This window comes from Sorex araneus, chromosome X (genome assembly GCF_027595985.1).
Source record: "Sorex araneus isolate mSorAra2 chromosome X, mSorAra2.pri, whole genome shotgun sequence".
NCBI classification, from domain to species: Eukaryota; Metazoa; Chordata; class Mammalia; order Eulipotyphla; family Soricidae; genus Sorex; species Sorex araneus.
This window is the reverse complement of record NC_073313.1, coordinates 118,254,109-118,270,547: the sequence shown is the minus strand read 5'-3', so window position 1 is coordinate 118,270,547 and position 16,439 is coordinate 118,254,109. Positions and strand designations below refer to the sequence as shown.

The 16,439-nt window shown below is 39.9% G+C and overlaps 1 pseudogene; it reads right to left on the bottom strand.

The window, feature by feature from the left end:
• The window catches only part of LOC129399767 (cilia- and flagella-associated protein 251-like), a 19,704-nt pseudogene extending 3,597 nt beyond the window's left edge, over positions 1–16,107 (bottom strand).
• Between the last annotated feature and the right edge of the window lie 332 nt (positions 16,108–16,439).

Sequence of the window (16,439 nt, the reverse complement as noted above, 5' to 3'; positions counted from 1 at the left end):
ATTGGAAAAGATCTTAAAATAGCTCTAGGGCGAATCAGAGACCTAGGGGATGATACGAAGAGGAATAATATAAGAATCATTGGAGTTCCAGAAGGAAAGGGAGGCAACCCTAACGAGAAAACCACAGTGAAAGAAATCATTGCTGAAAAGTTCCCAGAGCTGGATAATGCAGATGTTCAGATCCTAGGAGCCAGAAGGGTGCCAGCTAGAAGGTACCCCAACAAAAAGACTCCAAGACATATCATAGTCAGAATGATGGATGCCATGGATAGGGACACAATACTGCAAGCAGCAAGGTGAAAAAAGGAAATCAAATACAAAGGAGCACCCCTAGATTCACAGCAGACTTATCAGAGGAAACCCTTTAAGCCAGAAAACAATGGTGGGATATAGTGAAAAAACTCAATGAAATGAATGCCTCACCACGAGTACTTTATCTGGCTAACCTCTCACTCAAACTCAAAGGAACCATACATAATTTCATGGATAAACAACAACTAAGGAACTTCACAGACTCAAAACCAAGCATATAAGAATGACTAAAGGGGCTTTTATAAGACAAAGAAAAACCGAACAAGAACAACAAACCCCGCCGAAAGATGACACAAAATCCCATGAAAATAATCTCTCTCAATGTCAATGGCCTAAATGCACCAATAAAAAGACACAGAGTAGCAAAATGGATTCAGAAACAAAACCCAACATTCTGCTGCCTACAAGAAACACACCTAACAGTCAGAGCAAACACAGACACAAAGTCAAAGGATGGGAAATAATCCTGCAAGCAAACAACTCCCTCAAAAAAGCTGGGGTTGCCATACTAGTATCTGACAACATAAATTTCAGGTTGAAAAAGATTAGAAGGGCCAGTGAACGTCACTTTCTATTTATCAAGGGATATGTACAACAGGAAGAAATCACACTCTTAAATGTATACGCACCAAATGAGCGACAGGCTAAATACTTAAAACAGTCCTAACAGACTTTAAGGAGGACATTGCTAGCAGCACAATAGTAGTCGGAGACTTCAACCCTGCTTTATCACCTCTGGAAAGATCGACAAGAATAAAACTCACCAAGGAAATACTGAAACTGAAGAAAAAAATAGAAGAGAGAGGCCTAATAGACCTATACAGGGCTTTACACCCCAAAAAGAAAGAACACACATTGTTTTCAAGTGGACACGGAACATTTTCCAAAATAGACCATGTACTGGGCCACAAAACATACCTCAATAGAATCGGAAAAATAGAAATTGTATCAACTGCCTTCTCAGACCATGATGCACTGAATATAGAAGCTAACCACACACAGACACAAAGAATCAAAGCAAACACCTGGAAATTAAACAGCTCAGTGTTGAACAGTGAGTGGGTCAGAAAGGAAATCAAGGAAGAAATAAAGAGATACCTCGAAACAAATGAAAATGAATACATGAGCTACCAAAACCTGTGGGACGTAGCTAAAGCTGTGTTAAGGGGAAAATTTATAGCTCTGAAAGCATTCGTAGGAAGTAAGAAAGGGCATACACAGATAGCTTGACTTCACGGCTCAAGGCCTTAGAAAACGACCAGAAAAAGGAACCCAAACCAGAATGAAAAAGGAAATAATAAAACTTAGAGCAGAAATTAATGACATGGAAACCCAGAAAACAATCCGAAAGGTCAATGAAACCAAGAGCTGGTTCTTTGAGAAAATAAACAATATTGATAAACCGTTAGCAAGACTCACAAAAAAAGAGAGAGAGAACCCTAATAAACCAAATCAGGAATGAAAAGGGGACCATCACAACAGAAACCAATGAAATTCAAAAGATCATCAGAGACTACTTTGAAAGTCTATATGCCACAAAACAAGAGAAACTAAAAGAAATGGATGAATTCCTTGAAACCTACAATCTCCCTTGAAACCTATAATCTCCGAAGACTGAACCAAGAAGACTTGGAATATCTGAATAGACCCATTAATATCTAGGAAATTGAAACTGTAATCAAAAGTCTCCCCCAAGTTTGGAGGAACTTTCCTCAAGATAGTCGAAGCCATCTATCACAAGCCTACGGCAAGCATTATCCTCAACGGGGAAAAACTAAGGGCCTTTCCTCTGAGATCAGGCACAAGACAAGGATGCCCACTCTCACCACTCCTCTTCAATATAGTACTGGAAGTACTTGCGATAGCTATTAGACAAGAAAAAGAGATTAAGGGCATCCAGATAGGAAGGGAAGAAATCAAACTCTCACTATTTGCAGACGACATGATACTATATCTAGAGAAGCCTAAAACCTCTACTAAGAAACTCTTAGAAACAATAGACTTATACAGTAAAGTTGCAGGCTACAAAATCAATACCCAAAAATCCATGGCCTTCATATATGCAAACAATGAGGCAGAGGAAAGGGACATGAAAAAAGCAATCCCATTCACAATCGTGCCCCAGAAAATCAAGTACCTCGGAATCAGCTTAACCAAGGAAGTAAAAGACCTTTACAAAGAAAACTACATAACGCTACTCCATGAAATCAAAGAGGACATGAGGAAATGGAAACATATACCCTGCTCGTGGATAGGGAGAATCAATGTTGTCAAAATGGCAATACTCCCTAAAGCATTATACAGATTCAATGCGATCCCTATAAATATACCCATGACACTCTTCAAAGAAATGGATCAAGAAATCCTAAAATTCATATGGAATAACAAACGTCCAAGGATAGCTAAAACAATTCTTGGGAAAAAGATGATGGGAGGCATCACCATCCCCAACCTCAAACTTTACTACAAAGCAGTAACAATTAAAACAGCATGGTACTGGAACAAAGGCAGAGCCGTAGACCAATGGAACAGGGTGGAATATCCCTACACACAACCCCAAATGTATGACCATCTAATCTTTGATAAGGGAGCAAGAGATGTGAAGTGGAGCAAGGAAAGCCTCTTTAACAAATGGTGCTGGCACAACTGGACAACCACATGCAAAAAAATGGGCTTAGACCTTGACCTGACACCATGCACAAAAGTCAGATCAAAATGGATTAAAGACCTCAACATTAGACCACAAACCATAAGGTACATTGAAGACAAGGTCGGCGAAACCCTCCACGATATTGAAGATAAAGGTATCTTCAAAGGTGGCACGGAACTAAGCAATCTAGTAAAAACAGAGATCAACAAATGGGACTACATTAAACTAAAAAGCTTCTGCACCGCAAGAGATACATTGACCAGAATCCAAAGACTATCCACAGAATGGGAAAGAATATTTACACAATACCCATCAGATAAGGGGTTGATATCAATGGTATATAAAGCACTGGTTGAACTCTACAAGATGAAAACATCCAACCCCATCAAAAAATGGGGCGAAGAAATGAACAGAAACTTTACCAAGGAAGAAATACGAATGGCCAAAAGGCACATGAAAAAGTGCTCTGCATCACTAATCATCAGAGAGATGCAGATCAAAACAACTTTGAGATACCACCTCACACCACAGAGACTAGCACACATCCAAAAGAACAAAAGCAACCGCTGTTGGAGAGGATGTGGGGAGAAAGGGACCCTTCTTCACTGCTGGTGGGAATGCCGACTGGTTCAGCCCTTCTGGAAAACAATTTGGACGATTCTCAAAAAATTAGATATTGAATTCCCATTTGACCCAGCAATACCACTGCTGGGAATATATCCCAGAGAGGCAAAAAAGTACAATCGAAACAACATCTGCACATGTATGTTTATCGCAGCACTGTTTACAATAGCCAGAATCTGGAAAAAACCCGAATGCCCCAGAACGGATGACTGGTTGAGGAAACTTTGGTACATCTATACAATGGAATACTATGCAGCTGTTAGAAAAAAGGAGGTCAAGAATTTTGTAGTTAAGTGGATGGGCATGAAAAGTTTCATGCTGAGTGAAATGAGTCAGGAAGAGAGAGACAGACATAGAAAGATTGCACTCATCTATGGTATATAGAATAACAGAGTGGGAGACTATCACCCAAGAACTGTAGAAATAAGTACCAGGAGGTTGACTCCATGGCTTCGAGGCTGGCCTCACGTTCCGGGGAAAGGTCAACTCAGAGAAGCGATCACCAACTACATTGTAGTCGAAGGCCATGTGGGGGAAGGGAGTTGCGGGCTGAATGAGGGCTAGAGACTGAGCACAGCGGCCACTGAACACCTTTATTGCAAACCACAACAGCCAATTAGAGAGAGAGAACAGAAGGGAATGCCTTGCCACAGTGGCAGGGTGGGGTGGGGGGGAGATGGGATTGGGGAGGGTGGGAGGGACGCTGGGTTTACGGGTGGTGGAGAATGGGCACTGGTGAAGGGATGGGTTCCCGAACTTTGTATGAGGGAAGTATAAGCACAAAAGTGTATAAATCTGTAACTGTACCCTCACAGTGATTCTCTAATTAAAAATAAATAAAATTTAAAAAAAAATAAAATAAAATATCAGGAAGTCACAAAAAAAAAAAAAAAGTCTCCCCCAAAACAAAAGCCCAGGTCCAGATGGATTCACTGGCGAATTCTTCCAAATATTTAAAGAAGACCTTTAAATATCTTCTTTATTTGAAGAATATATTTAAATATATATATAACATATATATATTCTCCTCAAGAATATATATATATTTCTTTGAAGAATGTCATTCTTCAAAGAAATGACAGTTCTCCTCAAGCTTTTCCAGGAAATTGAAAAAACAGGAACTCTCCCAAATAGTTTCTATGAAGCACATATCTCCCTAATACCAAAAGCAAACAAAGACACCACTAAGAAAGAAAATTATAGACCAATATCCCTGATGAACACCGGTGTGAAGATCCTCAACAAAATACTAGCAAATAGGATCCAACAACTCATCAAAAAGATCATACACCATGACCAAGTGGGATTCATTCTAGAGATGCAAGGATGGTTTAACAATCGGAAATCAATCAACATAATCCATCATATCAACAAAAGTAAAGATAAAAACCATATTATCATATCAATTGATGCAGAGAAAGCATTTGGTAAGATCCAACATCCGTTCATGATGAAAACCCTCACCAAAATGGGTTTTGGAGGAACTTTCCTCAAGATAGTAGAAGCCATCTACCACAAGCCTATGCAAGCATTATGCTCAATGGGGAAAAACTAAGGGCCTTTCCTCTAAGATCAGGGACAAAACAAGGATGCCCACTCTCACCACTTCTGTTTAATATAATACTGGAATTACTTGTGATAGCTGTTAGACAAGAAAAAGATATCAAGGGCATCCAGATAGGAAAGGAAGAAATCAAACTCTATTTGCAGATGATATGATACTATATCTAGAGAATCCTAAATCCTCTACTAAGAAACTCTTAGAAACAATAGACTTGTTCAGTAAAGTTGCAGGCTATAAAATCAATAACCAAAAATCCATGGCCGTCCTATATGCAAACAATGAAACAGAGGAAAGGGACATGAAAAAAGCAATCCCATTCACAATCATGCCCCAGAAAATCAAGTACCTAGGAATCAGCTTAACTAAGGAAGCAAATGACCTCTACAAAGAAAACTACAAGACACTACTCCATGAAATAAAAGAAGACATGAGGAAATGAAAACATATCCCCTGCTCATGGTTAGGGAGAATCAACACTGTCAAAATGGCAATACTCCCAAAAGCATAATACAGAGTCAACGCGATCCCTATAAGGATACTCAAGACATTCTTCAAATAAATATATCAAGCAATCCTAAAATTCATATGGAACAACAAATGCCCACGGATTGCTAAAAACAATTCTTGGGAAAAATATGATGGGATCCATCACCCTCCCCAACCTCAAACTTTGCTACAAAGTGGTAATAATCAAAACAGCATGGTACTGGAACAAAGGCAGAGCCTCAGACCAATGGAACAGGGTGGAATATCCCTACACACAACCCCAAATGTATGACCATCTAATCTTTGATAAGGGAGCAAGAAATGTGAATTGGAGCAAGGAAAGCCTCTTTAACAAATGGTGCTGGCACAACTGGACAACCACATGCAAAAGAATGGGCTTAGACCTCGACCTGACACCATGCACAAAAATCAGATCAAAATGGATTAAAGACCTCAACATCAGACCACAAACCATAAGGTACATTGAAGACAAGGTCGGCAAAACCATCCACGATATTGAAGCTAACGGTTTCTTCAAAGATGACACACAACTGACCAACCAAAAGGAAACAGTGATAAACAAATGGGACTACATTAAACTAAAAAACTTCTGCACCGCAAAAGATACAGTGACCAGAATACAAAGACAGTCAACAGAATGGGAAAGGATTTTCACCCAATACCCATCCAATAAGGGTTTGATATCAAGGGTATATAAGTCACTGGTTGAACTCTACAACAAGAAAACATCCAACCGCATCAGAAAATGGGCCGAAGAAATGAAAAGAAACTTGCCCAACAAAGAGATATGAATGGCCAAAAGGCACATGAAATAGTGTTCTGCATCACTAATCATCAGGGAGATGCAGATCAAAACAACCATGAGATACCACCTCACACCACAGAGACTGGCACACATCCAAAAGAACAAAAGCAACCGCTGTTGGAGAGGATGTGGGAAGAAAGGGACCCTTCTACGCTGCTGGTGGGAATGCCAACTGCTTCAGCCCTTCTGGAAAACAAATATGGACGCTTCTCAAAAAATTAGAAATCAAGCTCCCATTTGACCCAGCAATAGCACTACTGGGAATATACCTCGGAGGAGCAAAAAGTATAGTCGAAATGACATCTTCACTTATATGTTCATCGCAGCACTGTTTACAATAGCCAGAATCTGGAAAAAAAAACCCGAGTGCCTTAGAACAGATGACTGGTTAAAGAAACTTTGGTACATCTATACAATGGAATACTATGCAGCTGTTAGAAATAATGAGGTCATAAACTGCATATAAGTGGATCAACATGGAAAGTATCATTGTAAGTGAAATAAGTCAGAAAGAGAGAGACAGACATAGAAAGATTGCACTCATCTGTGTAATACAAAATAACAGAGTAGGAGACTAATATCCAAGAATAGTAGTAATAAGTACCAGTAGGTTTGCTCCATGGCTTGGAAGCTGGTCTCACATGCTGGGGAAAAAGGCAGTTCAGATAGAGAAGGGAACACCAAGTAAAATGTGGTTGGAGATCCCACCTGGGAAGGGAGATTCGTGCTGAAAGTTGACTAGAGACTGAACACAATGGCCACTCAATACCCCTATTGCAAACCACAACACCCAATTGGAGAGAGAGAACAAAAGGGAATGCCCTGCCACAGAGGCAGGGTGGGGTGGTGTGGAGATGGGATTGAGGGGTGGGAGGAATACTGGGCTTATTGGTGGTGGAGAATGGGCACTGGTGGAAAAATGTGTTTGCGAACATCATATGAGGGAAAAATAAGCTCGAAAAAGTGTGAATCTGTGTCTGTACCCGCGTGGTGAGTCACTAATTAAAGAATAAAATAAATTTAAAAAATAAATAAAAGTTAAAATGTATGCAGTTGTTTTGTTACAATAAAGTTAAATGTGTATATACTCAAAAGATCTTTATATCAGTCCATAATTCATAGCATATATTAATGAAAACGTAGACAAAACTCTCTAAGTTATTTAACTCAGAGGTGTCTTCAATGAATCAATTCTACCAACAAACATACCAAAAGAAAAGGTAAATTATTTGGAACTAAAGGGTTTCTATAGGGGTAAAATTGGGCTAAAATTAAAAGATATCCTCATGAATGAAAGAAAATATTTGCAACCCATACATTCAGTTAATGTCCTATGTATAAGACTATTAAAAAACTCAACAACAAAAACAACCCCATTAAAGATGGCCAAGACACGGAAAAAATCCTAGTGTCCAATGACAAGTGAGTGGATAAAGAAGTTATAAATATTTGCAATGGGATATTAGAGGGAGAAGGATAAATGCCAACTTATTTCCAATACATACATATGCTCCCTGTAATTTTGCTTAAAATGACCCCCTCTATCTCCATTCAAATTTTAGGAAGAGGCAATAATTTCGCTTTTTTATAGCTGAGTAATATTCCATTGCAAATATTTATAATTTATTTATCCACTCACTTGTCATTGGACACTAACATTGTATTGATCATAGACATGCAGGATTTATTCTGTTCTTTATTTATCTTAAGGTTATACTCGGAGATCCTCCATTTCAAATGAAGCATCTTTCATTCACTCATGTGCAATGATCTTCCCATGGAAATGTCAAAATGCTTTGTGAATCTATCCACACCTCTCCACTGTTCACCACTCTTATGACCACTAGCCCCCTGATATGGTGCATCTGTTTCCTGAATGATCCTCATAGTTATACAGTCTCTGTAACTCTAAATCACACTTGCACAGAGAAGTGACTCACCCAGGGATCTATGGGGGATAGCCAGCAATATTCCATTTTCAGTTTTACACTTCTTTAGGGATCACAACATTGTCTCCAAAACTGGATAAAATGTACAAAGAATTTCCACATGATTTTACTGGATTCTTCAAATATTAACACATTATGTAGAGACAGTACAGTATTACAAACGAAGACATTGACACTCTATAAAACACTATAATCAAATCAGTCAGCTATAATCAATCTATTTTCTCCAGGAGAGCCAACAATGTCCTTTTTCTAGCTCCTGCCTCACAGGTGTCTATTTCAGCTCCTTTAATTTGCAAAAGTTGAATAGTCTTATTTGTCCTTTATTACCATGACACTCTTACAAAACACTGACCAGTATCATAATGAGGCTTGTCTGATACTTCCTCACAACACAATTAATGTGTTTTGGCCAAAATACTAGAGATGTAAGTGGCCAGCTCAGTGCAGCCCACTGAGGCATATAATGTCTGTTTCTTCCATTAAAAGTGAGGTTAATTTTGATCATTTGATTAAGGTAGTGTCTGGCAACTTCTCCCCAGTGAAATCAGTATTTTGTGCTTTGTAACTTATAAGAATCCTGTAGGAAAATATATTTATATATATTTTCTTCTTATGAAATGTATATAGTTTATCGTATCTATATAATTTTCCATTCAATTTAACATCCATGATGATTCTTTTTTGAATGTTGTAGCACTACTGCTATTTATTAAGCCATTGATTAAGCTAATTTAATTGGGCATGAACTCCACATTACTTTTTTTAATTGTATCACAGTGAGATAGAATTACAAAGCTTTCATGTTCGAGATTCAGCCATACAATGTTGATACATCCATCCCTCTACCAGTGCATATTTTCCACCACCCACATCCCAGTCCACACCCTGTTTCTGTGGCAGACAAGTTCCCCAAAACTCTCTCTCTAATTTTAGGCATTATATTTTGCTTGCAATTTCCCACCACCGTTCAAACCTACATGCCAGGGGCAGGCGCTAGATAATTTATTTTCCATTGTTCATTTTGAATATCATGAGAGCTCTCAAGGCCACGATTGTAAATCTAAATTTCTAGATTGTAAATGGTTGGGTTCCAGAGACAGCTCTGTATGTCACTAATTTATTTTGGGATTCAATTGGTAGTCTCTGAGCCAGGCAGGGCTGTTGTATGCTAACATGGCACCAGGAGGTAAAGTGTGGGCAGGACAGCCAGTCTACTGAGTGGATGGGGATCCAGGAAAGAGAAGCCCGGGTCCTCTGCCACCATGTGGCCTGGAGATTTAGTCCTGGAACCCACATACCGGGAGCAGGGGGCGGGCTTCCTTGTGAAAGCTTTTGGTCTCTGGGATTCCATTTGGAGTAGGCTGGGAGACTGCATCTGCTCCATCTGGGGTGCCCCAGTGAAATTGGCCTAGTATGGGGCCTGGAGAGATCTTTGGTTTCTGGTGTCTTCCGGGACGTGCTGCTGTGTCTCTGGGCCAAGGCTATTGGTGTACTAAGATGGCGCCCAAAGGCAAATTGTGGCTATGTCAGCCAGTCTGCTGGGTGGGCAGGGACCTGGGGAGGGATAGCCCATGTCCTCTGCCACCATACAGTCTGGAGATACAGTCCTGGAACCCGCATACCTGGCCTTGCTTGTGGAAGCTCTTGGTCACCGAGATTCCATCTGGAGTAGATGGGCAGACTGCACCTGCTCTATCTGGGGTACCCCAGTGAAACTTGATATCGGGCCCGGAGAGATCTCTGGTGCTATGGTGTTTTTTGAGACTTGCTGCTGTGTCTCTGGGTCAGGACTGTTGGTGTGTTAAGATCCACATTACAAAATTTTCAGCAGATTACGTCTTGGTGGGTTCCATCCTGAGACGGAGTGAGGCTGGGGGTATGGTGGAGATTTTGGATTATTGGAAGCAAATGGCTGCCAGGAGCTCTGCAAGGGTGGGCACAGGTAAACCCCACCCTCCAATTTACCCCAGTCTGTTTAGCCATGCACAGGTCCAAGCATTTCTGCAGCTTTTGATCTCTTTCAAGATTTATTTAGGGGTCTCTGAAGCAAGGCCGGCAGTAGAGCTTACAGGGTGGTTCTGTAGTTAGTTCGTGGGGGTGACTGCCAGTGCTTCCATATGTACCTCAACTCTGAGAAAGCCTGGAGATTTCAGTAACAAAACCCCTATATCAGAATTTTCAGCAGATTATATCTTGGTGATGTCCGTCCTGAAACGGTGATGTCTGGCCAGGGATATGGCGGTGATTTTGGATTGTGGAAGCAAGCAGCTGGTGGGGGCTCGGCTTCAGTGGGCCACCAGGCAAACCCACCCACCTCCTATTTTCCCCAGTCTGTTCAGCCATGTGCAGGTCCGAGATTAACTGAGGCTTTTTATCTCTTTAGAGATTTATCTATGGGTCTCAGAAATAAGGCCAATAAATTAGCTTGTATAGCTGAGCAAGAGGTGGTTTGTGGGTGTGGCTCCCACATACCTAACTTTTGGCTATTTAATTTCTTGGTAAACTTGGTCCCAAGTTGTTACACCCTGGCCATAGGCACAGCAGCAATTTTGGGGTATCAGGAAGCCTGAAGGCACCATCACCCCGCAGGTACATGTTTACCTGCTGGTGGCAGTATACCACCCACCATGATGATTCTTGCCTGAAATATTTATTACTTTGGTATTTGTCAAATATTGTTTTTATTTCCATTATTATTTTTATACTTATTCATTGCAGTACAACTGCAACATATGCCTTTCCTTTTTCCTCATTTACTCAGTCAGTTGTTTCCTTTTCGTTGGTTTATCATTGGTTAACAATACTGTAGAATAGATGGGTAAAGATTTACAGCTCCATAAGTATAAGACTCACATAACAGACCATCAAAATTTCCAGTGTCATCCCACCACAAAAAGTTATTTCCATTCCATGAATTTGTTGATTCTTATTTTATCTTATGATAATCTATTCATCTAATTGTTTTATTGGTTAAAATGTCCCAGATTTTGCCATTGGGGATTCCTTCAAATAGACTCTTGTGCCTTTGGGACAAGCTTCTATTATTTAATTAGCAGGTATTATTTTTCTGGCAGAGAAATTTTAGGATCATTTTATACTCTCCTCCACACAAGCTCTGGAGGCAACCATTTTCCCCAGGCATCCTGGTTTCCTTCATTAGGAGAATAGCGTTTTAAAATGAATATCTGAGACCTATGTTGAAATTCATTGGAATTGGGGTTACCATTCCTTCCAAATTTTCTCATAAGAACAGGAAGAAATATATCTACCTCTATACCTTTCTCTGCACCTGTGTTTTGGAAGGTATATGCATATAAAATTGTGTAGTCAGACCATCAATGCTCTGTTTTTTCTTCTGTGGAATGTATTCCTGCAGTATAGTAAAATTTAACTCATTACTTACGATATATCATTCTCAATTCTAGACTATATATATATATATATATATATTTTTTCAGAACTACTAATCCATGCTATGTGAAAAGTCTACTAAATAGAGCAGAACTTTTCAACCTTTTGTTGTTGTAGTTCTTGAGATTCTAATTTTTTAAACAATTTTTACTTGCAATACTATTTATAATGTTTTTTGTGGACATAATTCCAGCACCACACCCATCACCAGTGTACCCTTTCTCCCTCACCTATGGACCCTATGCTTCCTCCATCTCACCTGACTCAATTTTGTCAGTCCCCCTGTTATGTTGCCTTTGGATCTTTGTTGCTACCTTGCTGTGGGATCACCTTAATATTAGAACAGAAACCATTAAATACACTAAAAAAAGCATTGGCATAACTCTTTGAGAAGTTGAATACAAGGATTCTTCAATAAGATGACCACAGTTGCAAAGACAACAAAAACAAAATTTTCAACCTTTTTATACTGGCAGACTAGAGGCTGAAACCTTTAAACTAAAACACAGTACTTAAACACAGAAGTTTTGTCTTTAGCTTCAGAACAATTATCCTCAAAATGTGGTCCCTGTACCAGAAGCAATAAGATTACTTGGAAGTTTGTTATAAAGTCCAATTCTTTCAAAATTATTTATTTATTTATTTTAATAATAAATGTTAAAATTTTAATTTAAAAATATTTAAATATTTTAAATTTTAAAATATTAAAAATTATTTATTTAAATAATGAATATTAAAATAAATTAATTTTAATAATAAAGGGGCTTCCTCAGAGGGGGATGGGCTCCAGCTTCCCTCCCCACCCCGAGCAGAGCTCCCGGCGGCCAAAGACTTCTGGATCCTAGCCACAGCCATGCTCAAGGCCCCTCTCCACACGGTCTGACGAGCCTCATGCATGAAGAAACCAGCAGAAGAACCCAGATGTGTGGGACCTGGGGCTGAGACCTCCAAGCCTGCTCGGATTAGGACTGGGACTCTTCCGCCCAGATTTCCCATTTCACAGTAGCTAGGCGGTCACACCCAGGGACTGTCCATGGCCAGCATCCAGAGACTTAAAAGCAAGCTCCCGGAAGCGCACGGCCACTTTGCGGCTTCGAGATATCTATAGCCTATTTCTCCCTCTGGGAGAACCTGGCAAACTACTGGGAGTTTCCTGCCCATATGGGAGAGCCTCACAAGGTCCCCATGGTGTATTAATATACCAAAACCAGTAACAAGCTGGGTCTCATTCCCCTGACCCTGAATGACCCTGAATTCCCCTCCAGTATGGCCTCGTTGAAAGGACGAGTAGAGAGGCTTCTAAAATCTCAGGGCTTGGACGAATGGAGAATTTACTGAGATCGCTCGAGAAATTCGACGATCAACAGGATGATGATGATGATGATGATGATGATGATGATGATGATGATGATGATGATGATGATGACTTATTTTAATTAATTAAGTTTTTACAAAGCTGTTCATGATTGTATTTAAGTCATATAGTATTCCAACACTCATTCCTCCACCAGTGTACATATCCCACCACCAGTGTCCCAAGGTTCCCTCCCATCACCCTCCACCCCCACCCCCTTTCTGCTTCTATGGCAAGCGCTTTCCTTCTCTCTCTCTCCTTTTGAGCACTGTGGTTTGCAATATTGATACTGAAAGGTTATTCAGAATATCCCTTACCTACTTTTAACCCTCAACTCTTGTCCAGCATGATCATTCCCAGCTATTATTGTCATAGCAGTCTCTTCTATGTGTAGTGTATGTTAACTACACTCAGCCCCCCCCCAACACACAAACACCTGTGGTTCCAACCATTGACCAGTTTTCCTAACCCCTGTTTTCCCTGGCTATGGGTATTATTCTTCTACTTTATATATTTTTATATATCATAGATGAATGCAGTCACTCTATATCTGTTGGTTTCTTTCTGACTCATTTCACTCATCATGATACTCTCCATGTACATCCATTTATAGGCAAATTTCATAACTTCATTTTTTTCTGACAGCTGCATTGTATTTCATTGTGTAGATGTGCTATAATTTCTTTATCCATTCATCTGTTCTCAGGCACTCAATTTGTTTCTAGATTCTGGCTATGATGAATAGTGCTGCAATGAACATAGGAGTGCAGATTGTGTTTCTGCTGTGCGTTTTTGGGCCCCCAGGTTATATTTCCAGAAGTGGTATTGCTGGGTCAAATTAGAGCTCAATTTCTCATCTTTTTTGAGAAACATCCATATTGTTTTACGAAAAGGTTGGACCAGTCAGCATTCACACTATACTTAAGAAAACACTAAGGTCTCTACCAAGAAGCTCCTAGAAACAATAGACTTGTATAGTAAAGTCGCAGGCTATAAAATCAATGCGCAACAGTCCATAACTTTCTTATATAAAAATAATGAGAGAAAAAAGTGATCTGAATAAAAACAATCACATTCACAATCATGCCTCAGAAAATTAAGTACCTCAGAATCAGCTTAAATAAGAAGGTAGAGGACCTGTACAAAGAAAACTACAAAATGCTATTTCAAGAAATTAGAGGACATGAGGAAATGGAAACACATCCCCGCTCATTGATTAAGAGAATTAATATTGTCAAAATGGCAATGCTCTCAAAAACATTATACATATTCAATGTGATCCCTGTAAAAACACCCATGACACTCTTCAAGGAAATTGATCAAACACTCCTGAAATTCATATGGAACAATAAGCCCCCACGAATAGCTAAAGCAATTCTTGTGGGGAGGGAATGATGGCAAGCATCACTTTCCCCAACATCAAACTGTACTACAAAGTGGATAATAATGAAAACAGCATGGTATTGGAACAAAGACAGATATGCAGACCAATGGAATAGGGTTGAATATCCTTACACACACTCTCAAATATATGATCATCTAATATTTGATAAGGGAGCAAGAAATGTGAAGCGGAGCAAGGAAAGCCCTTTAACAAATGGTGCTGGCAAAACTGGACAGGTACATGCAAAAAATGTGCTCAGTCCTCTTCCTAACATCAATCACATAAGTCAGATCAAAATGTATTAAAGACCTCAACATCAGACCAGAATTCATAAGGTACATTGAAGAAAAGGTTGGCAAAACCTTTCACAACATTGAACCTAAAGGTATCTTCAAAGATGAAACACCATTGACCAAGCAAGTGGAAGCAGAGATAAACAAATGGGACTATCTTTTTTTAAAAAAAATTAATTAGAGAATCACTGGTGTACAGTTACAAGCTTTTGGACTATTGTGTTTGCATTTCACTCATACAGTGATCATTTCAAATGGGACTATCTTAAATTAAGATGCTTCTGCACCTCAAATAAAAAAACAATAACCAGGATACTAAGTCAGCCTACGGAATGGGAAAGGATATTTACCCAATACCCTTCTGATAAGGGATTAATATCAAAGATACACAAGACACTGAGTTCAACCAGAAGCATCCATATTGTTTTCTAAAGGGGTTGGACCAGTCGGCATTCCCACCAGCAGTGTAGAAGGGTGACTTTCTCCCCACATCCTCTCCAACAGCGGGTTTTTTTTGTTCTTTTGGATGTGTGCCAGTCTCTGTGGTGTGAGGTGGTATCTCATGATTGTTTTGATCTGCATCTCCCTGATGATTAGTGATGCAGAGCATGTTTTCATGTGCCTTTTAGCTTATGAAGAGCATTCTTTCATGTGTTTTTTGGCCATTTGAATTTCTTCTTTGAAAAACTTTCTGTTCGTTTCATCACAGCATTTTCTGACAGGGTTGGATGTTTTCTTCTTGCAGAACCCCAATATACCCCCCTCCCGCCCACTCCCACCTAAGTAGCTAATGATCTTCACTTTATTCTCTCTATACTTTGAATAAATTCAATATTTCAATAGAGAACTCACTATAATTATTTGGAATTTTCCCCCAACAATCAGGCCTGCTGAAAAGGCATCATTTAATAATTTCTTTTCATTGCTGAGAATGAAGACTCTATGAACTCGTGCAGCCAGCTGCGTGGTTTGGGATTTCTGATATTTTAGCTCAGTTCACAGTCTAGATGCATTTCTTTAAGAAGCCACTCTGGGTGCCAAAATGGGTTAGAAGACCTCCAGGATCATAGTCTTTAGGAGCAGAGGGTCTGTTCGCGCCCGGCAGCTCCGGATCTTATCTGGGCAGAGGGCATGCTGATAACGCCCCCCCCCCCATGATCGCCTATGAGCCACATCACTGCAAACTCCTACCTCTGAATTGGGAGTATTAGAAGGTGGCTCTCGCCAAGTGGATGTTGCCGCCGCAGCCATTTTCCGCGCAGAAAATCAGGGTAGAGAAGGAAAATCCCTCCCCAGGCAGCTCGGGGTTGTAGCACAGCTCATAGTCTAGATGCATTTCTGTAAGAAGCCGCTCTGGGTGCCAAAATGGGTTAGAAGAGCTCTCCTTGATAAGTTCCTTGATGCTGAATGAGTGTTATGAAAGGAGGCCCAGGATTTCCACTAGGTTCACTAATGGCACAGAAAGCACAGTTCTGAGTTCCTTCCCATGAAAGATTGCTTTCACTAGTGTTATTAAAGCAATCTCTTCCCATGTTGGAAACTTAATGTAACCCTTTAACTATCAATATCCTTTTGAAAACCTT